Source organism: Scyliorhinus canicula, chromosome 24 (genome assembly GCF_902713615.1).
Source record: "Scyliorhinus canicula chromosome 24, sScyCan1.1, whole genome shotgun sequence".
Taxonomy (NCBI): Eukaryota; Metazoa; Chordata; class Chondrichthyes; order Carcharhiniformes; family Scyliorhinidae; genus Scyliorhinus; species Scyliorhinus canicula.
Genome location: NC_052169.1, coordinates 11094970 through 11119751, shown reverse-complemented (window position 1 = coordinate 11119751; position 24782 = coordinate 11094970). Strand labels below are relative to the sequence as shown.

The 24782-nt window shown below is 51.1% G+C and overlaps 1 protein-coding gene across 9 annotated transcripts in view; it reads right to left on the bottom strand.

Annotated features, from left to right (window-relative positions):
* The window catches only part of celf6 (CUGBP Elav-like family member 6), a 781535-nt gene that overhangs the window by 578486 nt on the left and 178267 nt on the right, over positions 1 to 24782 (bottom strand). The gene's annotated exons all lie outside the window — the stretch shown is intronic.

Sequence of the window (24782 nt, the reverse complement as noted above, 5' to 3'; positions counted from 1 at the left end):
AAACCCCACAGTACCCTTGAGGGCAGCACGGTAGCATTGTGGATAGCACAATCGCTTCACAGCTCCAGGGTCCCAGGTTCGATTCCGGCTTGGGTCACTGTCTGTGCGGAGTCTGCACATCCTCCCCGTGTGTGCGTGGGTTTCCTCCGGGTGCTCCGGTTTCTTCCCACAGTCCATAAGATGGGCAGGTTAGGTGGATTGGCCATGATAAATTGCCCTTAGTGTCCAAAATTGCCCTTAGTGTTGGGTGGGGTTACGGGGTTATGGGTTGGGGTGGAGGTGTTGACCTTGTGTAGGGTGCTCTTTCCAAGAGCCGGTGCAGACGTGATGGGCCGAATGGCCTCCTTCTGCACTGTAAATTCTATGGGAACCCCACTTTGTGGCTTCGACCATGAAACCATGAGATACAGGAGCAGGAATAGGCCATTCGGCCCATCGGGTCTGCTCCACCATTCGACCATGGCTGATACGTTCCTCATCCCCATTCTCCTGCCTTCTCCCTGTAACCCCTTATTAATCAAGAAATCCCCTTATAACCAGTGGTGAGCACTGATGGTTCACAGCGCCAGGGTCCCAGGTTCGATCCCCGGCCTGGGCCTCTGTCTGAGCGGAGTCAGCACGTTCTCCCCGTGTCTACGTGGGTTTCCTCCGGGCGCTCCGGTTTCCTCCCACAGGAAAGACGTGCTGTTAGGTTATTTGGACATTCCGAATTCTCCCTCTGTGTACCCGTACAGGCGCCGGAATGTGGAGATGAGGCGCTTTTCACAGTAACTTCATTGCAGCGTTAATGTTTTCCTACTTGTGACAATAAAGATTGTTGTACGAATGACGGATTCATGCGTGAGGTGATGTTACCTATGGGGCTACAGACCAAGAGCTGGAAGGTGGAATTAGACAGAATAGTTCTTTCTTAGACCATCAGAACTAGGAGCAGGAGTAGGCAATTCCGCCTCTCGAGCCTGATCCACCGTTCAATACGATAATGGCTAATCTCAACATGGCCTCAACTCCCCTGTCCTGCCCGTTCTCTGTCACCCTCCAACACATTACCAATTAAAAATCTGTCTGGCTCCTCCTTCAATTTAATAATTTAATAAATTTAATACAGCTAATTCGCAGCTGCATCTAAGCTCTCTGGGTTTAGATAAGTGGATTGTTTATGCAGTTCCTGCTCTAGGTACATTTCTCAATGTTCCACTTTGGAGATTTCAATGAGTTTCTGTCCACGACTAATGAATAACAATGCAACTTCAGAGAGTCGTGTACACAGCCCAGTCCATCGCACGAACCTGCCTCCCATCCATTGACTCCATCTACATTTCCCGCTGCCTGGGGAAAGCGGGCAGCATAATCAAAGACCCCTCACACCCGGCTTACTCACTCTTCCAGCTTCTTCCATCAGGCAGGAGATACAGAAGTCTGATAACACGCACAAACAGACTCAAAAACAGCCTCTTCCCCGCTGTTACCAGACTCTGAAACGACCCTCTTATGGACTGACCTCATTAACAGTACACCCTGTATGCATCACCCGATGCAGGTGTTTATGTAGTTACATTGTGTACCTTGTGTTCCCCAATTATGTATTTTCTTTTCTTTTCATGTACTTAATGATCTGTTGAGCTGCTCGCAGAAAAAATACTTTTCACTGTACCTCGGTACACATGAAGGGCTGCACGGTAGCATAGTGGTTAGCGCAACTGCTTCACAGCTCTAGGGTCCCAGGTTCGATTCCGGCTTGGGTCACTGTCTGTGCGGAGTCTGCACATCCTCCCCGTGTGTGCGTGGGTTTCCTCCGGGTGCTCCGGTTTCCTCCCACAGTCCAAAGATGTGCGGGTTAGGTGGATTGGCCATGATAAATTGCCCTGAGTGTCCAAAATTGCCCTTAGTGTTGGGCGGGGTTACTGGGTTCTGGGGATAGGGTGGAGGTGTTGACCTTGGGTAGGGTGCTCTTTCCAAGAGCCGGTGCAGACTCGATGTGCCGAATGGCCTCCTTCTGCACTGTAAATTCTATGATGACAATAAACAAAATCCAAATCGAACTGGATTGGCCAATACACTCAACCGTCTACACTCGCGTCTATTTAGCTCACCTGTTCTATGTGAACCTTACACTGTGATTCTTTGCAACATTGGTCCATATGTAAAAAAAAAATTGAACTAAATGCTGGAAGACTACAAAGGGTTAACTTATGGGTGTTCCTCGACTCTACAAAGAGCAATTTTGCCTGAAGGTATTTCAAAGACTGATAATAGTATGAATCCAGTTAGTAGTTTCTGGGACGGCCATGCACAGACAGCAAGGCACACAGTAATCCTATTAGTCCTTTGTTGATGGCTTTAATATGACAGCATTATTTCAATTTTGTTTTGAATAGATTAGATTTAACTTCTCTTCATAGGGCTTTCCTTTAAAGAGGCAGTATCACACTGTGACAGCCTACCTCATTTCTGTCTGCCGATTATCAAGAAATCCAATCTAGAGGACATGCCTATTTATGATGGAATGTTTGAGGTTTACTAGCCAGCTTTGTTGCATTATCAATACCTTCAGTTATTCCAACTTTACAGCTGGCAAAATAAATATCATCGTCGGTATTGTCACTGGACTAGTAATCCAGAGGCTCAGGGTAATACTCTAGGGTCCCGGGTTCAAATCCTACCATGAATCCTATCTGAATTTGGTAAAAATGTGGATTTTGAAGTCTTAACGATGACCGTGAAACCATTGTCGATTGTCGCAGAAATCCACCTGGTTCACTGAGGGAAGGTGATCTGCCAGTCCTTACGCGGCCTGGCCTAGAGGGGCTGGTTTAGCACACTGGGCTAAATCGCTGGCTGTTAAAGCAGACCAAGGCAGGCCAGCAGCACGGTTCGATTCCCGTACCGGCCTCCCCGAACAGGCACCGGAATGCGGCGACTAGGGGCTTTTCACAGTAACTTCATTGAAGCCTACTCGGGACAATAAGCGATTTTCATTTTCATTTCATGCATGTGACTCCTGACCCACAACTGCGATGCGGTACGCTTAACTGCCCCACTCTGAAATGGTCGAGCGAGCTGCTCTGTTCAAGGGCAATTAGGGATGGGCAACAAATGCTTGCCCAGCCAGCGATGACCACACCCCAAGAACAATTTTTTTTTAAAAAGTACGAGTTCTAATGCTGTTTCAGAGCCGCCGCGCTCCCCCCCCCCCCCCCCCCCCCCCGCCCCCTCCGCCCCATAACACTTGTCAATCAAAAATCTGTCCAACTTTGCCTTGAAAAAATTCCGTGGCTCAGCCTTTGGGAAGTGAATTCCACAGACTAACGACCCTCTGAGAGAAAACATTTCTCCTCATCTCAGTCTTAAGAGAGACCTCTTATACTTAAACCACGATTCTGCAGTGTTCCCCAGGAAAGTAACATCCTCCCAGTATCTCAGGATGTTACATGTTTCAATCGGATCACCTCTCATTCTTCTAAACTCCATTGTGTACAGGCCTGACGTAGGCCTGTTTAGCTCAGTTGGCTGGACAGCTGGTTTGTGATGCAGAGCAAGGCCAAAAGAGTGGGTTTGATTCCCGCACCGGCTGAGGTCATTCATGAAGGCCCCGCCTTCTCAACCATCCCCCTCGTCTGAGGTGTGGCGACCCTCAGGTTGAACCACTGCCAGTCAGCTCTCTCTGTTCAAAGGAGAAAGCAGCCGATGGTCGTTTGGGACTGTGGCGACTTTATAGGCCCAGTCTGTTCAACCTTTCTTCATCAGTTAAGCCCTGGAATGAGTCAAGTGAATCTTCTTTGAAATGCTTCTGATGAAATTGTATTTGTTTCTCAAATCAAGAACTGGACACGGTATCCTAGATATGAGGTCTCACCAATATACTGTGCAGCTCCAGTAATATATCCTCACTTTGAACTGCAGAGTGGAAGAGCGCGCGGTGTGGACCGTAATGAAAGATTTGTTTCGAGAGTTGTGCAAATTGCTTTGCCTGGACGTTCGGAGTCGCACTGCAGGGGTACAGCGATTAACATGAAAGGCCAGAAACACGATCAAACCGCACGAAGCAATCATGCCTCATCAATTCTATCGCACAACTGAGCTTCCGGCCCTCCGTTGCCACGGCAACCGTGTCTAATAAACATGGCCTGCGTCACATGACGTGCACAGCACACAGGGTTGCCAACCCTCCAGGGTTGTCCTGGAGTCTCCAGTAATTAAACGTCAACCCCAGGGCACTGCTTGTGGAGGCCTAAATTGAGACGGGGGTGGGGGTGGGGAGAGGGGTGTTTGGCTGACAGTCATCTAAGCATAATCGAATAGGGCAACGAGTCTTTCTACTTTCCAATTAGGGTGGCAGAACATCACAGGGTGGGTATCTTGGTTAAATAATGGCCAGAGCGCGGGGGCAGGTCATGTGACAAAACCTCCAGGAATACATTTGATCACAGTTGCCGACCCTAACAGAATAAATTGCCACTACTGCCCACAGATAAAGTACATTATCCCTGTATAAAATTCGCTCTAAATCCTTTTTTTTTAATAAATGCTGACATTCAGTCTTTAATTTGGTGTTCCTTGGCACAGTGGTTAGCACTGCAGCCTACGGCGCTGAGGACCCGGGTTCAAATCCTGGCCCTGGGTCACTGTCCATGTGGAGTTTCCACATTCTCCCCGTGTTTGCGTGGGTTTTGCTCCCACAACCCAAAGATATGCAGGTTAGGTGGATTGGCCACGCTAAATTGCCCCTTAATTGGAAAAAAAGATTATTGGGTACTCAAGATTTAGAAAAAATATAATTAAATTTCAGGAGCGGCTCCGTGGCACAGTGCACGTAAGGAGAAAAGTTTTCTAAAATCCCGAGCAACAGTTTAGGGGCGGCACGCTAGCACAGTGGTTAGCACTGTTGCTTCACAGCGCCAGGGTCCCAGATTCAAATCCTGGCTTGGGTCAATGTCTGTGCGGAGTCTGCACGTTCTCCCAGTGTTTGCGTGGGTTTCCTCTGGGTGCTCCGGTTTCTTCCCACAAGTCCCGAAAGACGTGCTTGTTTGGTCAATTGGACATTCTGAATTCTCCCTCAGTGCACCCGAACAGACGCCGGAATGTGGCGACTAGGGCATTTTCACAGTAACTTCATTGCATTGTTAATGCAGGCCTACTTGTGACAATAAAGGTTGTTATTATTATGAAGTGCAAATGAAAGAAGAGTCAGAAAGGAGAGGGGAGGTGAGAGCCAGAAAATAGGAGAGGAGAAAGGGAGAGAAAGGTGGGCAGTGGGAGAGAAGGCAGACAGATGAGGACAGAAAGAGATGGAAATAGGAAGGGAGTGGGGAAAGGTGGAGGACAGAATGGAAAAGAGGAGATAGAAAGGAGAGCTTAAGGAAACAAGTAGAGGACGGACAGAGAGGAGGAAGAGGCACAAGGAAGTAGACAGTACAAGTCAGAGAAGTTGGAAAAGGAAAGGAGCAGGAGAAAAAAGGCAGAGGGAAGAGGAAAGACAGAAAGAGAACAAAAAAAAACCAGAATAAGAGCGAGGGAATAATCAAGAGGAAGAAGGGAAAATGGGAACAATGTGCATGCTTGCCATTGTTTAATGGTCCACACTGATTCAGAGACTATTGATCATCTGGATATTGGGATTTGTTTTGAAGTGTTGACTTCAGAAGCCTAAATGATCCACCAACTCAAAAGTCAACAGGTAAGCTTGTAAATAATTCTGCACGGCTCCCATAATTGCAAAGCAACATTGACTAATGAAAATCATATCAACGTACTGTCACCATGACTTTCAAAGCCTGGAGCAATGCACTGCATCAGCAGGATGTTAGTAGGTTTCACTGTCCTTAACCATCCCATCGAAGGGAAAATGGTTATTGCCTAAAGAGGAGACAGTTAATTCAATGAAAAATGGATATAATACGCAAGTCAATCTTTATCATCTGGCAGAATCCCTCAAGGCTTTTGCACGGAGGACTGAAAATGTTTTACATTTGAGATATTGAAAACAAAAATCAGAACTCAATTTTTTTCGTGCGGTTACGACAGTTCCCAAAAGGATTGGGCAGGGAGGGGGTAAATTCCCCGTGAGCCAGCAACATTTCTGTTCAGCAATAGACTTCCTGTCAAAACAGACACTGGGCTTTGGATTGTAGCACAGGGAGAGGATGAATGCGTTAAATGGTCACCAAGAGTGAAAGGAGAGAGGCATCTCACGATGCATGCAGGAGTGATGGTTGGAGGGCAGGCGGAAAAGATGATGAAAAGACAAGATGGGATTCTGGACTTCACCGTCTGTTCGGGGGCCTTGAGTATCAAAGCAAATTGAGGCTGTTGGCAAGAATTACACTGCAATTGAAAGTCTCATTGAAGTCTTTTTTTTCAAATTGTTCCTGAAAACATCAGCAGCCAACAACATTGCATAGGGCTGGGGTCATGCAGGAGGCCAGACAAGATCAGGGTGGGAGGTCCCCTTCTCTTAAGGACATCTTAAGTGTTTTCACAAGAATTTGACAACTTTAATGGCCATTTTCCTGTACCAGCCTATTATTGGACCAGCCCATTATTGTACCTGCCTATTATGGCTGGATTTACTGAATTAAGTTTCCTGATTGGCCATTGTGGGATTCGAATTTTTTTTTTAAAATTTAGATTACCCAATTATGTTTTCCAATTAAGGGGCAATTTAGTGTGGCCAATCCACCTACTCTGCACATTTTTGGGTTGTGGGGGCGAAACCCACGCAGACACGGGGAGAATGTGCAAACTCCACACGGACAGTGACCCAGAGCCGGGATCGAACCTGGGACCTCAGTGCCGTGAGGCGGTTGTGCTAACCACTAGGCCACCACGCTGCCCTTGGGATTCGAATTTATGTCCTCAGGTTGGCTGACTTAGTCACATGACCTCTACACGACCACACCCCATCAGGGGCGGAGCATCAGGGGAGAGCCTCAGGTGACATCCTGCGGCTGTCCAGACGGCGTGCGGCGTACTCCCCGCGTACGCCGTTTTCAAGGGGGCGGAACATCGCAAAAACGGTGCCGAACTCAATTCTGGCGGGAACGGGAATTCTCCAGCTGGTCGCGGAACGCGATTTCGGTGTCGGCGATCGGAAAATCCAGCCCAATGTCATTTTTAAGAAGTGAATCGGATGAATATTCAAAAGGAATACAGGAAGCTACAGGGAACAGATAGGAAAATAGGACTGGAGTCGGTAACTCCAAGAGAAATGCCAGCAACAACATTGGTTCAAATGGTCTCCCTACGTGTTGTAATATTGATGGAGTCAGAGGAGGGACAAAAAAGGAAAGATTATGTTTCTACAATTATTAAATATTCAAATTCAAATGTTATAAATGCCCTGTGCAGACATTGCTAATTATTAATGCTTTATGTCAAGTACATTTAATATAGTAATGCAACAACCATTTATCCACTATTCCACTGTAGCCTACAGTAATAAAACACCCAAATCATTTCTCCCACCTTTCAGTGACAAGATTGATATTTTGTGGGCTCCATTGTCCACTCAACAAATTCCCGGGAATTCCTTCTCCTCCAGGGCCTTGCAGCTCTGACCCCGCCCCACTCCATCCGTCCCCCACCAATCCTCCCCCCGACTCTGCAAACGCACCGCTCCAGACCCGTTGGGGTATCCCCTACCCTCCCGGCCCTGGGACCCCAGGACTTACCGTGAGAGAGGTCCCAGGACGTAGTTCTGGACACAGCCCTGCAGTACCTTTTCGAGCCACTGGAGCGCTGTTGCTGGAAAGGTTGGACAGCGGTAACTCTCATGGGCGGGGCTTCCCTCCAGGGGTAGATGGGAGTCTCACCCACTGCCAATCAGCACACAAGGGAGCAGTTAAATGGCAGTTGGCTTCAGAGTGTCGCGGGTGGCTCATGGTGAACCAACTCTCAGGACGGTGAGCGCCGAATGCGCGCCACCCTTAACATTCTAACCATGGTGTCCATTTAATAAACCGCCCTGTCCTCCAGTGCCGTGCTGCACCAGACAAAAAGCTAAACCAGGTTACTAAATGAAATGATCTTGAGATGTGTCAGCTCAGTGGACACAAATCCACCCGGAACTTTGATAAATGCCTAACTAATTTGCAAGAGAAAGCATATTTGAATCAGGAGTTCTATAAACTACAGATAAAAATAAGGTAATTTGAAAACCTTTGTACCATGGACTATTGAATCACTCACTCTGTAATTCAATCTCAACCATAACTGAAAAACACTCAAGGATTTTACAAAAAAACGGTTCCTTAAATTTCTACCCCACTGCCTCCAAATTGACTGAATTCCATGTCCTGCGAATTAAAATACAGATAAGCGAAGATCTTTTTATTTTGAGATTTTTTTTGTTACATCTAATTGCTTTAATCATATCACAAATTCTATTTGTGTAGCAGTGGTGACTGGGATGTGGTTGATCTGTCAGAGTGGTTGGGTTACCGGATCTTCACGGTAGCATGGTGGTTAGCATCAATGCTTCACAGCTCCAGGGCCCCAGGTTCGATTCCCGGCTGGGTCACTGTCTGTGTGGAGTCTGCACGTCCTCCCCGTGTGTGCGTGGGTTTCCTCCGGGTGCTCCGGTTTTCTCCCACAGTCCAAAGATGTGCGGGTTAGGTGGATTGGCCATGCTAAATTGCCTGTAGTGTAAGGTTAATGGGGGGATTGTTGGGTTATGGGTATACGGGTTACGTGGGTTTAAGTAGGGTGATCATTGTTCGGCACAACATCGAGGGCCGAAGGGCCTGTTCTGTGCTGTACTGTTCTATGTTCTATATCCACCTGAGGGGTGGCAAGCATCGTAGTGGTTAGCACTGGGACTGCGGCGCTGAGGACCCGGGTTCGAATCCCGGCCCCGGGTCACTGTCCGTGTGGAGTTTGACCATTCTCCCCACTTCTGCGTGGGTTTCACCCCCACAACCCAAAGATGTGCAGAACAGGTGGATTGACCACGTTAATTGAAGAAAAAAATAATTGGGTACTCTAAATTTATAAAAAAGAACAAATCCACCTGAAACGGCAGACAGATGGCAGGTTTTACATCTGATCCGGAAGCCGGTGGCCGGACTTTTATGGGCCATCCGGCCAGATCTGGGGACAGCAGACCCAGACAGCGAGCGGTTGACTACCCCCCCCCCCCCCCCACCCCCCTCACACCACTGAAATGGCCGAGCGAGCCTCTCAGTTCCAGGGCAATTAGGGATGGGCAACAAATGCTGGCCTAGCCAGCAACGCCCACATCCCAAGAACGAATAAAAAAAGAACGTGCCTGACAACTGTCCAGGGGCAATCATAGAACTTACAGCATAGAGGCGGCCACTCGGCCCATCGAGTCTGCATCGGCCCTTGGAAATGAGCACCCTATCCCCTTAACCCAGTAACCCCACCTAACCTTTTTGGACATGAAGGGGCAATTTAGCCCTAACCCTAACCCAATCCACCTCACCTGCACATCTTTGGACCGTGGGAGGAAACCGGAGCGCCCGGAGGAAACCCACGCCCACGGTGACCCAAGTCGGGAATCGAACCTGGGGCCTTGGAGATGTGAAGCAAACAGTGTTAACCACTGTGCTACCATGCCACCCGTGCAATGCCACAGGGGGATCAGCTAGTCTGGAAACGGAAGGTCCCATGAACTCAAACCAGAAAAGAAACGGAATTGATGTCTTACAGGAACACCTGTCCGTTCCCTGTTCCCTCCTTCTGCCAGAACAGCCTCGGTCAGTGGCCGCAACATAATCGTGACAATTCAAGAACTGGGCTGAACAAACAGGCAATGAAAATATCAAAGAGGTGGGGGTGGGGGGAAGAGGGAACACTACATGACGACAAATTTCAGCGCTGCTCCTATGCTGAGCACATTTTATTTTTCTTTGCCGGCGAAACAAGGCACATTAAAGCGTCAAGTCCACTTTTGAATCCTGCGCCGTTTACGCTTTGAAGGCCTCTCACAGGGATTAACGATCGCCCCAGCAGGGTTTATCGCGAAATCATTTTCTGTTGATTACCAGGAGAGTCTGTAGCCAGTAGATATTTTAAAATGATAATTCACCGCAGTGAATAATCACTTAATGGTCCAATTCACGAGAGGCATTCATAACATATTCAAAAGCGACGATAAATCGGGGCACTCCACACTCGATCACAAGGCACCTATTAATACGCATTAGAACAGTCAAAGATTAACGACTCCAAAGGAGAATTCAAATAGATCAGTTGGCAAGAGGCAGGGGTTAAAGTTCAGGAAAATAGAAAGAGCTGTGGCTGTAGCACTCAAGTCAGGCGCAGGAAGGATATTTTTTTGCCCTGAAGAGGTTGCAGCGGGCAGCGACAGATGTTATTATGCCCTGGCGGATGTGAAGTCAGGACGGAAGGGCTGACCGGTAACTGTTTTATGGTAGCGACCGGATGAGAGATACATTATCGGCCGTCATAGTCTGCTCTTTGTATTGGTTCTGTGACCTGCCAGAACGTAGGACACTGGAGCAGGAATAGGCCATTCGGCCCCTTTGAGATCACCCTGCCACTCAACAAGATCCTGCCTGATCTGGCTTGTGGTCCAAACCCCACTTTCCTCCTTGCCCCTCCTCCCCCACCCACCCCCCGCGTGACCCTTGACTCACTAGTCGAGCAAACATCTGCCACACCCAGCATTGAATAATTCAATGACCCAGCCTCCAATCCATTCTGGGGAAGGGAATCCCACAGACCGATGACCCTCTGACAGGGGGGGGGGGGGGGAGGACGGACCCATCTTGGGCTGGATTCTCCCCCCTCCCCCCCCAGCCGCGTGTTTCTCGGCGGCGCACTGTTCGCCGGTGACGGGATGGTCTACTCCCGCCACTTGTCAATCTTGATACCGAAGCCGCCTGAAAAACCACGGGCGCGTTTGACGCCAGCCTCCGCCCCCCCGACCGGGAACCGATTCAGCTCCCCGGTCAGGGCTAGCATCGCGCGGCCGTGAACTCCGGCATCGCGGGCTTAACGTATTTCGTTAATTTAGCCAGAGTTAGAGACGGCTGACGCGTCAGATGACGTCAGCCGCGCATGCGCGGATTGGACGACTCCAACCCGCGTATGCGCAGATGACGTCATCACGCATATGCGTGAAACCCGCGCATGCGAGGGCCGGTATGCCCCTCAGCCGCCCCGCGAATGGATACAGCGGGGCGGCGGAGGAAGAAAGAGTGCGCGGGGTAAGTACCCGCTGCCCGCAATCGGTGCCCACCGATCGCGGGCCCATGGCACCCTTGGCACGGCCGTGGTACTGCCGTGCCAATCGGTGCCATGGTTCCCCAGATCGGGACTTTACGGCCGTTTTTACGAACGGTCAGACCAGGTGTGTTTTACGTTCATAAAAACGGCCGTAAAGGCCTTGGAAATCGGCCCATCGGCCAGGGGAGAATTGCTGCTCGCCGTAAAAAAATGGCGGCCAGCGATTCGTGTCGGGAGGCGGGCGTGGGGGGGGAGAATAGCGGGAGGGCGTCGGACCAGCGTGTCCGTAAAAATGTATGCCGCCCGCTATTCTCCGCCCCGTCGTGAGTGCGGAGAATCGCACCCCACGGGCGGTGCAGCGCTGCAGGCGGGAAGAGTGCATCGCACCGGTCGTAGAATTCCGGCCTCGTCTCCACCTTAAAAGGGAGACATCGTATTTTTGAACCGCGCCCTATACAATCCAGTCTCCCCTATAAGTGGGAACCCCACCCCCATGGTATCCACTCTCTCAAATCTCCTCAGGGTCTTATATGTTTCAAGAAGATCATCTCTGATTCTTCTAACCTGCGATGGGTACAGGCCGAACCTGCTCAACATTTCCTCAACTCCTGCTTGCACCCAATTGACTCTAATTTCCAGGTGACCAATCTTCCACCCCCCCCCCCCCACCCCCCCCCCCCCCCCCCCCCACCCACCAGCCATCTCCCCACCTCAGCCTATATCACCTCAGCGCTGTTTTTTTCAGCTCATTCTCCATCCAAAATGGCTTCCTTGGGTAACGTCCTCAACTTCTTTAACCCAGAGAGTGATGCTAATATGGAATTGCCGCCACAGAGCCTAGTTGCGGCACGTAGCCTCGATGAATTTACGGAAAACCTGGATAAAGTCATGAGTAATAAAGGAACGGAAGGATTTGGAGATGGGGGTCATGCAAGGCTTAGGAGAAGACATGTGGACCATGAATAACAGCATGGACCAGTAGGACCAAATGGTCTTTTTCCTGGGCTGTAAACTCAACGTCACTGTGCACACATGGAGGGAGCAGGAAGTTCAGAACCTCAGAGGCTGGCACATCATGAGGAATTAGGAAAGCAGCAAGTGTGGCGAATTCCAAAAGTATGGGGCTGGATTCTCTGATTCTGGGGCTATGTCCCCACGCCGGCATGGGAACGGTGGCCTTTTACGCCAGAAAAACTGGGGCAAAACGGCCACTGATTCCCCGTTTTGCTGGGGGTTAGCAGGACGGCAGTGTAGAGCACCCGGCTCTAGCTGCCGATACGCCCCGGAGAACTGCCGGGTCCGTGGATGCGCATGCGCACGGCGGCGGACTGCAGCGACCGTGCCTTGCTTCATGGCGGAGGCCGCTCGTGGACCTGGCCCGTGAAATAGTCCCCCCCCCCCCCCTTCGGCCGGCTCGCGCGCCCCGGACTGCCCCACCACAGTTCCCCCCAGCCCCGAATAATGTACCCCCCTGCCCGTGGATCGGTCCGCAACCACCACGCTGAGACCACCCGTGTCCCGCGCAACGGCCTGAGGCCGTCGATACGTGACGCAGCGTGCGTTGGAGGGGGCAGAGCATTGCGAAAGCGGCGCCGCCCCCCCCCCGATTCGGTCGGGAAATGTAACTCTCCAGCCGTTCGCCGAACACAATTGCGCCGTTGGCTACCGGAGAATCCAGTCCATGATGTCTCAATTCGAACGTTCATGCACCATTCTAATACTGATGGGGAGAAGTGGGACTCAGGCAGCAGAGAAACTGCCGAGTTGCACCTCATCAAATCTCAGCCCAATCTGCGGGCTGTCATCTGGGATGGACCAGGCAGCCTGAAGGTTAACTCCTTGATGTAGTCACTTTCCCTCAGGGCAGCAGACTTTTGGTGCCTGAATTAGTGCCTGGCCCCATTAACAATGGCAGGTTTTGGGCCATCGCCTATGGTAACCGGTCCATTAACACTTACCCGTGCTCATCTCCAGAGGTTAATGGAGATACTCGAAGCTTGCAGAAAACGGCTACATTCGGCTTCACCCGCAGCCATTTTGAGAACCTTTGCCTTTCAATTTATTTAGGACTTACTGCAGTCGGAATTGCGCAGTCTTAAAATGCTGACTTATTTTTGAAACTTTTCTGAGTGGCAACAGCGTGCTTGCATCCGGGGGGCATCTTTCAGCTGGACAAACAGCCAATGACTGGTCAGCTGAGTTGGGGATTAACTTCGGTTTCTGCCAGATGGGTGGCCGACTAGGAGGGGATTAGACTGTCCAAGTCTCGGGCGGCACGGTGGCGCTGTTTCCTCACGGTGATAACGCCCCGGGTTCGAATCCCAGCCCCGGCTCACTGTCAGTGTGGAGTTTGCACATTCTCCCCGTGTCTGCGTGGGTCTCACCCCCACAACCCAAACATGTGCAGCATAGGGGCAGCAGGGTAGCATGGTGGTTAGCATCAATGCTTCACAGCTCCAGGGTCCCAGGTTCGATTCCCGGCTGGGTCACTGTCTGTGTGGAGTCTGCACGTCCTCCCCCTGTGTGCATGGGTTTCCTCCGGGTGCTCCGGTTTCCTCCCACAGTCCAAAGATGTGCGGGTTAGGTGGATTGGCCATGCTAAATTGCCCGTAGTGTCCTAATAAATGTAAGGTTAAGGGGGGGGGGGTTGTTGGGTTACGGGTGTAGGGTGGATATGTGGGTTTGAGTAGGGTGATCATGGCTCGGCACAACATTGAGGGCCGAAGGGTCTGTTCTGTGCTGTACTGTTCTATGTTCTATAGGTGGATTGGCCACGCTAAATGGCCCCTTAATTGGAAACATTTTTAAAAAGAGAATGTCCAAGTTGGGAAGGGACAGATGAGGGCTCTAGCTAGCAGATGGCCCGAGGCAGGAACTCATGTGGGTGATGGAACAGAAATGGGGGAAGATGCTCTTGGTGACTGAGGGCATACGCAGTACCCTTACACGCTACAATGGGTTGGATTTTCCAGATCCCCAGTCAGGCACGTTTTTAGTGGTATGGGGGGCAGGTAAAATATGACGGACAATGAGCTCACCACTGACCCATTCCCCATTATACAATGGGTGGATACGTTTCCTGCCCGTCCTCAAGTATGTTAAAGCCCTTAACTGTCCATTAAAGGAGTAATAGAGCCTAGTTCCACCTCTGCACCCCACCCCCATTATAAAATGGAAGGCAGAAGAGTGTCTGGGCTGTTTTCTTTTCAAATCTATGATATAGCAAGGGGAAAGCTTTCTTTGAGGGGCGTCCTGTGTGCACTGGGGGAACAACCCCTGCACCTCCCCCAAGATGACCTCCCCCCACCCCCCCCCCCCGCCTTTGTGTCTCCCCTTTGACCTTAAAAACCCGACCACCCCTCACAGCCCCCTCCGTTCATTCCAGTCCTTCCCCTCTGAAACATCCTGTGCCTGGTATTGATGCCAACTTTCCCACCCTTGAGTTTAGGCACTGTGGGGACTTTAGAGGCCAATCAGATTGATCGGCAGGTCTCGGGAACAGGACATCCTTCCACTAATGGGCAGACGTCCTTCGCTGAACTTGTCAAGGTCGTCTGCGGTGCATCATTGTTGCACGGCAGGCCATTCTTAAAGAAACAACCAACTTTTCTACTGGGTGGGGGGGTGGCAAGCAATAGACAGGCACCCCACCACCCCATGTAAAATCTATTCCATGGTTTCCCTGTACGAATTCAAAAACCTTGCTTAAATTTGGACTGTAAAACGTTAATCCTCACCGGTCCCTGTTTACTTCAAGTGCACTGGTTCCCTCCATTTCCACGGCAAAACCCAATTCTCAAATTATTGTTTGGTTATATTCGAAAATCATATAACCAGACCTTTCATCTTGTGTTTCTGTCATTCTGCCATTGGAATAAGGCTGACAGTCTCTGCACCTTAAACGTTAACAACCAACTCTTCTCATGCTTTGCCATCCGGAGCCCAAACTGGACAATTTGGACATTTTATAGAAACTTGTCCCACAGTGTTGTCCTGCATCCTTGTTATGTGAATCACATTAAACGTTGGGAGCTTTCCTGAAAGCAGATTCAATCTCTCCCTCAATATCAGAAAAACTGCAGGGCTGGTCATCGACGTCAGGAAGCGAAATGTTGCCCACGCTCCTGTCTGCGTCAATGGTGCCGAGGTGGAGATGGTTGACAGCTTGAAATTCCGAGGTGTGCATATCACCAGCAATCTGTCCTAGTCCACTCCCGTCAACGCTGCGATCAAGAAAGCACAACAGCGCCTATACTTCCTCAGAAAACTAAGGAAATTCGGCATGTCCACATTGACTCTTACAAATTTTTACAGATGCACCATAGAAAGCATCCCATCGGGCTGCATCACAGCCTGGTTTGGCAACTGCTCGGCCCAAGACCGTAAGAAACTTCAGAGAGTCGTGAACACCGCCCAGTCCATCATGTGAACCCTCCTCCCATCTATTGACTCTGTCTACACCTCCCGCTGCCTTGGGAAAGCGGGCAGCATAATCAAAGACCCTTCCCGCTCGGGTCATTCTCTCTTCCAACCTCTTCAGGGACTGGTTTAGCTCACTGGGCTAAATCGCTGGCTTTTAAAGCAGGCCAGCACCACGGTTCGATTCCCGTACCAGCCTCCCCGGACAGGCGCCGGAATGTGGCGACTTTTCACAGTAACGTCATTGAAGCCTACTCGTGACAATAAGCGATTTTCATTTCATTTCAATTTTTTCCATCGGCAGGAGATCCAAAAGTCTCACTTAACAGACTCAAAAACAGCTTCTTCCCCACTGTTAACAGACTCCTGAATGACCCTCTTATGGATTGAACTGATCTCTCCGCGCATCTTCTCTACTGAGTAGCACTACACTCCTTGTGCTTTACACAATATCTATGTATTATTCACATTGTGTCTTTATGTATGTCCTGTGTTTTTCATGTATGGAATGATTGGTCTAGACTGTACGCAGAACAATACTTTTCACTACACCTCGGTACACGTGATAATAAATCTAAATCTAAATCTAAAGAGATGCTTGATGTAAATGAAGAATGGCTCAATGTTTAACTTTCACCATCAGCTTTCAATTTTGAAGAAGGAAGGTACAGGGCGTAGTTTTTCGGCCGTTCCCACCAGTAGGATTTTCCGGTCCCACCAATGGTGACCCCTCCTCTCACCATGGCGGGCTCCCCTGGCGGCGCGGCTGGCAAACAACGCAAAATGGCGTAGACTTTGCCGCGACCGATGGTCCCAGCACCAGCCAATGGCGAGCCGTCTCCACTGCCAGACGGATGGAGGGAAATCCTGCCCATGGTGCGCGATGGACCATTTACACTGATCTGTCATTGGCAGAAAATACGAGTATCTCTTGACAGCAGCGGGAACTGTTACAGGTACGAGTGCGTTTGTGGGTCGACCTTTTGGATAAACCCGTGGTTTCAAATCCCGACCTCTGTCACCTCCCTCGTCAGAGTCCTGCGGCCCGCCGTGGTGCCAGCGCTCCTCCAACACTGGCCAATCGGGTATCACCAATTTTCAGCTCTTCCCCCGTCAGAGCTTTGGGCACTGGGGTTCCCTCTCCCCAAACCTCCTTAACTCATCCTTTGCTTCCTGAAATCTCCCTCTCTAACCATGCGGTTGTTACATCTCCTCATGTGGCTCAGTGACAGATTTGATTGCATTGCTGTGAGGTGTCTCGGGAAGGCGGTTTACACCCAATGGGCCGAATGGACTACTTCTGCCCCAACCCCTTAAGGCCTTATTAAAGGTCATGTACATTGTTAAAACTTTTGCATTGGGTGCACCGAGGGAATTCCAGGCTTATGAATGGACGGGCTGGATTCTGCGGTCTCCCATCTGTGCCCACTGGCAAGAAAAGAGAATCCCAACGGCCGGCGAATTCCGGCCAAGATTTTTTTCTAAAAGTCATAAAACCGAACCTTTCTAAAGGCATGAGCGGAATATCAAAGCTGGGCAGACCATTTCAACCTACTCACTCCTCGGGTTATTACGAACAGACTTTGACATTCAGTTTCAGACCCCTTCGCCCAGCGAGGCGACCCGCTCAAATAAAGCCGCCCGCGCGTCCAACACGCGGGTCGCTCATTTCAGAGGATAAGTGGCCACCGAGGAACATGAGCAGTGGGCAGCCCGCGCTGCTTCTGCCTGGAGTGACGATCATCCCGCTTTCAGAGAAGACGCAGCCTGCAGAAGCACCGTTTACACCAGCCCGCCATCAATCAATGTCGCGCGCGCGCACCCATAACGCTCAGAGATGGTAAGATGTTAAATGTCTCGGCTTTCCTTCGTTGCTTCCAGGACGTGAAAAATATCCGCAAATTGTTCCTCCCGGAGTAATAAATACTCATTACTTTACCTCTCCTGCATTTTACGCGGCTTCATAAACCTTTGCATTTTAATAACAATAATGGGGGAGAATTGATTCAATGGAGTTATTGCAGACATCTGCTCGTGAACTGCAGTGACCTCAATCGGAATTACTCCTCTAACCTATTCCAAAGTAATAGAAACATTTTCTTTTCCCCCTCCCAGCACATCAGCTGCCCTAAAAGCTTTAGCAACTTCGCTCAGCTCCATATCAGCAGGCAGTTCTGAATTTACACCTGACATTTGAAGAATAATTCTCATTAGTGCGTCTCCCCCCACCCCTCCCCCACCCCCTCACGTCTCTTTCCCCCTGGGCTCTGTCGCCAAAGCGAAGCGAGCTTCAATTGTTTCTGGTCTCGATTCACATCCAGTTCAGCGTTTCCACTGTTAAAACAGGACTGCAGTCTGTTCTTCAGTGACTGGCTGGGCAGCACGGTGGCACAGTGGTTAGCACTGCTGCCTCACGACGCCGAGGACCCGGGTTTGATCCCAGCCCCAGGGGTCACTGCCCGTGTGGAGTTTGCACATTCTCCCCGTGTCTGCGTGGGTCTCACCACCTCCCCCCCCACCCCACAACCCAAAGATGTGAAGGTTAGGTAGACTGGCCACGCTAAAGTGCCCCTTAACGAGGGGCTGGTTTAGCACAGTGGGCTAAACAGCTGGCATGCAGTAACAATGAATGAAATTAAATGAAAATGCCAGCAGCACGGGTTCGATTCCCGTACCGGCCTCCCCGAACAGGCGCCGGAATGTGCCGACGAGGGGCTTTTCACAGTAACTTCATCGAAGCCTACTTGTGACAATAAGCGATTATTAATGTGAAAACGATATTTGAGTACTGTAAAAAAAATTTAAAAGTGACCCTTTTTACTGTTGCTCGCCCCACTCTTTGCTAAATGCCCAAGTAAAAATATACCTCAGTTTTTTGTTTTTTTTCTAAAATTTAGATTACCCAATTATTTTTTTCCAATTAAGGGGCAATTTAGCGTGGCCAATCCACCTAATGTGCACATCTTTGGGTTGTGGGGGCGAAACCCACGCAGACACGGGGAGAATGTGCAAACTCCACACGGACAGTGACCCAGAGCCGGGATCGAACCTGGGACCTCAGCGCCGTGAGGCGGTTGTGCTAACCACTAGGCCACCGTGCTGCCCCAAAATATACCTCAGTTAATTGGCATTGAAAAAATGCCAATTGAAAAAATGTGGGGGGTAAAAAAGCATTCAGCATATGTTCTCCAAGGTTTTTTAAAATTTCCTTTTTCTAACTGCCCCCCCCCCCCCCCCTCCCGCCCTCCCCCCATTGTGCTTTTAAGCGAATCCCACATTGCTCTCAAGGGCAGCAGGCAGAGTTGGGAAGCCTCCGGTGATGTTCAGCGCACGGCTCAGGGCTCTGCGAAGCAGGATTGGGTTAGGAAGAGAATAATCTCCACGGCTGGCCGAGAGTGGGTTATTTTTTTTTCTTCTCTTCTCTAAACCTCAGAGCTCATTATAAATCTCCCTCCTCGGACTGGGGCTCGCTGGTAATTACTCTTCCAGTTGTAGTACTGAGCCTTACAATCCCAGGTTTAATCCCCCGATCTGCGCTCAGAAAGGCCACCGTAATCTGGCTCGGGGCTCCGCAACTAGTTGGAAGGCAGCCAGGGTTGCGTCCCCCTGAACGAGAGAACCACGCAGTGCTCTATCCGCACCAGACGCAGGCCTCCGAGGTGATCGGAAAGGTGAGCCGCGAGGCTGCCTCTCAACATTAGAGCGCTCAGCTCTGGAGAAAGGCTGGAAGACTTGGGGAAAGATTTTCGCCAAGGGTTGCGACCCTTCACAGCGACCACCCCCCCCCCCCCCCCCCCCCCCCCCCACCCCCCGACAGTGGCGTGGGCGAACCAGGCAAAACATCGTAGCCAACAGGAAGAACCTGCCGACGGCCAATGGTGTGCCTCCTCTGTCGCCGGGAAACACCCTGCGATTGGGGCGGGGTCAAACTACTTCGGGGCAAATTCCGCATTGAAGCAGGAGGTTTTTCACACACAGGGTGATGAACATATATTTATAGAATCCCTAAAGGGCAGAAGGAAGCCATTCGGCCCATCAATTCTGCACCGACCCTCCGAAACTGCACCCTAACTAGGCTCACTCCCCTGCCCCATTCACGCAACCCTACCTAACCTGAACAACTTGAGACACGAAGGGACGCTAATGGGTAAGAAACTACAGAGAGTCATGAACACAGCCCAGTCCATCACGTGAACCTGCCTCCTATCCACTGACTCTGTCTACACCTCCCGCTGCCTTGGGAAAGCGGGCAGCATAATCAAAGACCCCTCCCAACTGGGATATTCTGGCCGTGAATCGCCACAACCACGATGGGTGGGAGAATAGAGGGAGGTCCGCTCCCGCACCTCTCGCTATTCTCCCACCCCCCCCCAAAATGGTGTGTCCGGTTTTCCGGCACGCCGCTTGGAGAAACGCGGGCCGCCGTTTTTCACGGTGGCCCGCGATTCTCCGACCCGGATGGGCCGAGCGGCCTGCCGTTCCCGACCTGTTCACGATGGCGGCAACCACACCTGGTCGCTGCCGGCGTGAACATGGCGTGCCAGGTAAGTGTGGGGCCTAGGGGGAGGGTGGATCGGGGATCGAGTACCACGACCGTGCTCAGGAGGGGACTGGCCCGCGATCAGTGCCCACCGATCGTCGGGCCGGCTTCTCAAGGGGACGCACTCTTTCCCCTCCGCCGCCCCGCAAGATCAAGCCGCCACGTCTTGCGGAGCGGCTGAGGGGGAAGACGGCAACCGCGCATGCGCGGGTTTGAGCTGTCCAACCCGCGCATTCGCGGCTGACGTCATTAGGCTCCACCGCGGCGTCATTCTTGGCGCGCGGGCCTTGGAGCCAGGGACAAGGCCCGGCCGCCGAGTTTCCCGGTACGGCCCGCCTATCCCCCCCGGGTAGGGGAGAACAGGGGGCCGGGAGAGGCTTCCGACGCCGTCGTGAACCTCTCCAGGTTTCACAACGGCGTCGGGCCTTGCGGAGAATTTCGCCCTCTGTCTTCCAATCTCTTCCACCGGAACAGGAGATCCAAAATTCTGAGAACACCAACAGATTCAAAAACAACTTCTTCTCCGCTGTTACCAGGCTCCTGAATGACCCTCCTATGGCCTGAACTGATCTCTCCACACATCTTCTCTACAGTTGTACCACTGCACTCCTTATGCTTTACCCAATGTTTATGTATTGACATTGTGCACTTATTGTGTGTCCTATGTTGTTTTCATGTATGGAACGATCTGTCTGGACTGTACGCAGAACAATACTTTTCACCGTACCTCGGTACAGGTGACAATAAACCCAAACCCAATTTAGCACGGCCAATCCACCAAGCCTGTCCATCTTTGGGCTGTGGGAGGAAACCAGAGCAGCCAGAGGAAATCCATGCAGACACAGGGAGAACGTGCTAACGCCACACAGTCACTCAAGGTCGGAATCGAACCCGGGTCCCTGGCGCCGTGAGGCAGTAGTGCTAACCACCGTGCCACCCTCTTCCCAGAAACAAATAAGGGGCGAAAAGTCTGGAATCAATGAAGATGCACTTGGACGTGGCATTGAGGGGAAAAGTGGGGTCTTTTTGGATTACATAGCTAAGACAGATAGTCCTCTTGTGACTTCCACCGGAAGGTACATATACATGGAAATTGGTTGGGAAAAGGGTCATGCTTAATTGTGATGCTTCCCCTGCCAACGTATGTTTACATAGAACATACAGTGCAGAAGGAGTCCATTCGGCCCATCGCGTCTGCACCGACCCACTTAAGCCCTCACTTCCACCCTGTCCCCGTAACCCAGTAACCCCTTCTCACCTTTTTTAGTCACTGAGGGCAATCCACCTAACCCGCACGTCTTTGGACTGTGGGAGGAAACCGGAGCACCCGGAGGAAACCCACGCAGACAAGGGGAGAACGTGCAGACTCCGCACCGACAGTGACCCAAGCCGGGAATCGAACCTGGGACCCTGGCGCTGTGAAGCCACAGTGCTAATCACTTGTGCTACCGTGCTGCCCTGTGATCTAGGGATAGAAGAAGAGAGGCCTTGATAGAATTATAGGTCCCATCATAGCAGGAGTGAGGCCTTAAAATGCTATTCAAAAGTCCATCGACTTTGGTGGGACCACAAAATCCTGCCAGCTTAAAATTCCGTCCCATGCGGCAAGCTGTGAGTGAACAACCAGTGCTGATGGAACCATACAACATTAGCCTTGATCTCATTGAATGGTGGAGCAGCCTCAAAACGTTGAATGGCTAATTCCTTGTTCACCTGTTCCTTTGGGCAGCGCGGTAGCGTAGTGGTTAGCACAATCGCTTCACAGCTCCGGGGTCCCAGGTTCGATTCCCGGCTTGGGTCACTGTCTGTGCGTCTGCACATTCTCCCCGTGTGTGTGTGGGTTTCCTCCGGGTGCTCCGGTTTCCTCCCACAGTCCAAAGATGTGCAGGTTAGGTGGATTCGCCATGATAAATTGCCCTTAGTGTCCAAAATTGCCCTTGGTGTAGGGTGGGGTTACTGGGTTATGGGGATAAGGTGGAGGTGTGGACCTTGGGTAGGGTGCGCTTTCCAAGAGCTGGTGCAGACTCGATGGGCTGAATGGCCTCCTTCTGCACTGTATATTTGTATTCCTCTGAGTCAGTGGGCGCAATTCTCCCACCCCCCCTCTCCAAAACGCGTGCCACGTTTCACGACAGGCCGCTCGGAGAATCGCCACTTGCCGTTTCTAATGGTCGAGCGGCGATTCTCCGGCCTGGATGGGCCGAGCGGCCTGCCCAATCCGACGAGTTCACGCCGGCGCCAACCACATCTGGTCGCTGCCGGCGTGAACAGCGCGCGAACGCTGTGTGTGTGGCCTGTGGGGGGGGAGGGGGAGGGAGGATCAAGTACCGGGGGGGCGCTCAGTATGGGTCTGGCCCGCGATTTGTGCCCACCGATCGGCGGGCCGGCGTCTCTAAAGGACGCACTCTTTTCCTCCGCCGCCCCGCCCCACGCATGCATGGCTGACGTCATGTAAGTGCCGCCGGCCGCGTAATTTACACGGCGCGCGTAATTTACACGGCGCGCGTAATTGACGCGGCGCCGCTCCTAGCCCCCTGGGGGTGGGAGAATAGGGGGCGGGGAGCGGCCTCCGACGCCGGAGTGAAACACTCCGGTTTTCACTCCGGCGTCGGCACTTAGTCTCCCGATGGGAGAATTTCGCCCGGTATCTTCCAGGGTGGGTGTAAAAATCCGAAAACTCAATCAGAAGGGTCGCATGGAGTGTGCCGGTGCTCCCACTGGCCCACGGAACTGCGGAAGGTACGCCCACACGCTCCTTCACACATGCACAGATCCAGAAATGCTGGCAATGGGGAGTCTGGGCTGTTCCCTCACCGATGCTGCGAGCAAGAGATGCAGGCATCTGCGAATCGGGAGAATGAGCCATTACATCTAGGCTGAGACGCAACTGACCACCTGGATCCAACTTGATGTTGCCCAGGTTTAGGAGTCAACTGTCCCATCCAGTTTCTTAGTCACCGATGTGCACTACTTATGAAGGGATCAAAGAGAAATTGCATACTGTGCAAGAAACAAAACCCCTGAACTGGCTGCAGTCTCCACTAAGACTTGGACCACAGCGCGGAAGAGAACAACGCTCCCTCAAGTACGTAACAAATGTTGGAGGTGACTCAAGAACATTACGATGGAAGTTGGTTGTCCAGGACTCACTGAAGGAGTGTGAACTGAGTTGAGACTAATACTAATGAAAACTGTGTTGGGTAGCTCAGGTGAGAAGCCACCAGAATTGCATTGAGGTAAATGGTGCGCGACACTTCTTCGAAGTAATCTAACACCACTTAAGCTTCGCAGAGAGCCTGCAGCATCCAGTAAGCCACCCGGGACGTCTTCAAAATGTCACTGACAGCCTTAGCAGAACCGTCAGTGATGCTCATTATTTCTGGCTGTGCTGGGACAGAGCTGGAGGAATAACTAAGGTTTCACTGCCCCTGCACCACCTTAACTGGGTCTCAGACCATGGAACCCAAGGACGGTCCGTGCAGCAACTTACATGATCTCAGTAAGCCCCGAAAGTACTCTGCAGCCAATGAAGCACTTTGGGAGTGTAACTGTTTTTGGCATGTTCGCCAAAGGAAGGACAAACTCACAGCAAGAGAAGATCTTAAAAATGCTGCCACAAAACAATGGGCCGCCTGACGCGATACTAGAGCATGGCTGTCTCTAAATTCTGGTGTCTCAAATGATTTGGGGGCATGCAGTAATGCCAGTTGATGGGCAGGGGACTGCAGACCATTTAGAACGTGAGCTCAATTCCATTCTATTTCTATCAATCCCTGCAATTAGGGAGGAAATAAACTATACCCACAGATGTGCTTCCCTATAATCCTGCATTTACTATACCTGCCTGACTTCTCTGTTGTGTCTGCAAGCGTGGGCCCATTTCCCCAAGCTACAAGCTTGAGTGTGCGAGCTTGACTCAGTTGGTAGTGGCTCCACCTCTCTGAAAAGTGTGGTATTATCATAACTACTAGCATTGCTAGGATTAATGCAGTGTCGCGAGTAGCCACAAGAGGGAGCTGCTGATGCAACTATATGAGGCAGTGATGTTAGACCTTAGGGGAGGAGAGTATGCAGGAGATAGCTTGTGAAGGTCATAAGAGTAGATAGTGTGAGTAAGGTTAGATTACCGTTTATAACAATACACCAACCATCCGGAAATAAGCAACACAAAGAACAGCACAAGAATGTGGGAGGGTCAATCTCCAGTTTGCGGATCCACTCTCGTCTTAGTCTCAAGTGCAGTACTGATTGGGCGTTTCATCATTCCAGGCGTTGTGCTTCCACTGAATGTTAAAACGCAATCTTGGCCAATCAGGCGTAGAAGCAAAGATTCTCACTGCCAGAGAGCACCATTCAGAACCTCAAGATACCCCAAAGCGCTTCACAACCAATGAAATATTTCACCATTGTGCTTTGCGAAACACGGTGGCCAGTTTTTTTTTTTTTACACAGCAAGATCCCACAAGCAACATAACCGCGGCCGGAAAATCCATTTGAGCAGCACGGTTTTGAGGGGCAATCACTGGCCCGGACACTAGGGGGAGCTCTCCCTGCCCTCCCACTCAGCTTGTGCATCCACCAAGACCACATTCGCTGGCCCCTCACATCATGG